The sequence below is a fragment of the Austrofundulus limnaeus genome, unplaced genomic scaffold (assembly GCF_001266775.1).
Source record: "Austrofundulus limnaeus strain Quisiro unplaced genomic scaffold, Austrofundulus_limnaeus-1.0 Scaffold120, whole genome shotgun sequence".
NCBI classification, from domain to species: Eukaryota; Metazoa; Chordata; class Actinopteri; order Cyprinodontiformes; family Rivulidae; genus Austrofundulus; species Austrofundulus limnaeus.
The window spans coordinates 1,566,600-1,569,298 of NW_013952522.1; the positions used below are offsets into that span (position 1 = coordinate 1,566,600).

A 2,699-nucleotide genomic window follows, 5' to 3' on the forward strand; every position below is an offset into this window, starting at 1 on the left:
CCTTAGGCAGGTTCTACACTGTAGCAGAGGTCCTGACCATGCTGCAGGACTCTGCAGGACTCTGCAGGACTCTGCAGGACTCTGCGGGACTCTGTGGCAGATGCACATCATTTGTGTGTGAAAAGTGTCTTGTGTCAGCACACAGAGTAGAACATGCATGAAAGATGTAATTTATGGGATGAAATATAAACATTTATGTGTTTTTAGAGGTTCTAAGAAATAAAATAAGTTTTGATTATAAAAATTTGAGAATAAAAAAACAGTTCTAATGTTTGTTGTTTTGAGTTTTATATAGAGGAACCTGAGGCTCCACCTTTTTGTTCTTATTTATACTGATCACATTATTATTTTGATTTTATTATTAGTTCATTATTATGAACAGGTGACATGGTGACAAGCTGTGTGACCATAAAAATACTATTTTCTTCAAAACAAAGTACAAAAAGGTGAAATTAATTACATAACATGATTCAGAGGGACTCAGCTGATAAAATGATATGCGTTACATCTCTGAAAATAACTGGGCACAAATGGGTTAAAATCATCTTTACAGTTTTATTCAGACATGTTTTTAGTGAAGTGTTTACTGGTTTTTTTTAATGTTTTTCATTATATTTGACCTGTTTTTATTTTTAGTTATTTTACTCTCTGTTAAACACTTTGTAATGTTTACGTCTGTGGATATAAATAAAGTTTTGTGTACATAAATAAAGTTTATTTAGTGGTAATGAGGGTGTTCTGCAACACATACTGCAGTGCTATATTATTGTACAAGTTGTAACTAAATATTAGAATCAACTCTGTCAGCAAAATATTTTATAAACCAGTGGGTGGATTATTTTAAAACTTTTAGAACTGACTCAGTGGATTTATGTCTACAGCTGATTAATATTTTAGAAACTAATGACCTGTGAAAACATTAAACATGTCTATAACTATATAATATAATATAGATACTGAGCTAAAATTTGATGACGTCATTCAACACAAACTCTGAGCAGCTCAACACTTTTTTCAAGGCTCAGTTTAAATGTCTACACCTCAGTCAAACTTTAAAACTGTAGAAAGAAAGGAAATAATGAAATATGGTTTTCAATGGGCTTTACTTTGTACGAGAAGCTGTTTTATTTTATCAACCTTTTAAATCATCCTGCACTTTATCCACCTGCTCTTAAACCAGGGCAAAGTTTCAGACAGATCAAGTGTCCTGGTGGTTTTTAACAGAGAATTAAATTTCACATTAATAATTCATCAGTGTTTCTGCTCACATGCTAACAGTTATTAACTGTGACCTGTTAACACACAACACACACACACAACAGACACACAAACCTTCAGGAAAATATTTCAACACTACGACCTACTGATATCATTCACCTCCTATGATAATATATATCTTTATATATAATAAAGTGTTGTTTGTGTGGCACTTCTTCAGAGTTTGTTAGAAGAAAAGGACGGGTTGAGTCAGTTCAGTGCAACAATTAAACGTTTGTAATAAATATATTTATAACCAAGAGGAAAGTTTTCAGGTCTGTTTTTCATGTGTTTGGGTTCAGTATGCTAATATCAAGTACTGCCGAATTTAAACAAACATATTGAGAAACTAAACCTTATATGGTTTTAAAAAATAAGTTTAGTTAAGCTCAAGGAACGAGCACGACTTTTTGTCTGACTCAAAACTTAACAAGGGTTTGGTTTGCGTCGCTCAGCTGCAGGAAACTTTACAGCAGCTATGTTATATCCTGAACCACTGCTTATTTTTAACAAAAACACTTGTAACTACATGTGGATGTTAATTTCTGAAGGGATGCAAACATGCTGAATAAAAAACTGTGAATTTAAGGGTAAAAGTTGTGAACTTTGTGAGGCGCACCGACAGCTAGCTTAGCGAAGCTAACCCGCTAGCAGCTTGTAGCACAGCGGAGGAGGCTGACGGAGCAGACAGTCCTGAACAAACTTCACTTCTTCTGCAACAACTTGTTACCTTACTGCAGCTTTCACTCACCTGTCCGGACTCTGCAGCTCCTCGGGAACAGAAAACCTTTCAGCCTGACTTAGCTTAGCCTGCCATCAAGACCAGCCTGACTTTTCTCCTCAGCTTTCTGATAAATTACTTGTTGATTTGCAGCTAAAACCAAAGATCGAGGAGATAAACTTCAAAACTTCAAAATACAAACCGTGCTAAACTATTTCAAATGAAACGGATCAACGTCAGCCCGTCCCTCACTATCATTAAACTATGGTTTTTACTGTTTTTACGTTTCACTGCTGATTTTAGGGTGTTTTGCTTCGAAGCGGTCTATTTCCGGGTGTGTTGCGGTGCTGCCCCACCTTCCTGACACTGCTGGGCGGTAAACACTGAACAGGTGTGTCTCACCTAAACCTCTTTTAAACCACAGGTTCTGATTCTGCACCTACTGGACTCAGTAAATACATAATGTGGAGATTAAAGGCCTGCTGTTCATTGAAACAAAGCACGGGGCCCTTTTTCATTATAGCCTATATAACTTTATATATTATAAAAGTCCAATCCCGCCACTCAAAATAAATAACTTGTCTAATGATATGTCATAATTATGAGATTCAATATCATACTTCCTCTCCTTGGGCTGCTACCTTATCGTGGTGGAGGGGTTTGAGTGTCCCAATGATCCTAGGAGCTATGCTGTCTGGGGCTTTATGCCCCTGGTAGGGTC

The 2,699-nt window shown here is 36.4% G+C and overlaps 1 protein-coding gene across 1 annotated transcript in view; it reads right to left on the reverse strand.

Annotated features, from left to right (window-relative positions):
* The window catches only part of LOC106522102 (signal transducer and activator of transcription 5B), a gene marked incomplete at its 5' end in the record, with an annotated part of 44,318 nt that extends 42,164 nt beyond the window's left edge, over positions 1 to 2,154 (reverse strand). Inside the window, 1 exon segment of the mRNA XM_014014966.1 lies at positions 2,009 to 2,154.
* Between the last annotated feature and the right edge of the window lie 545 nt (positions 2,155 to 2,699).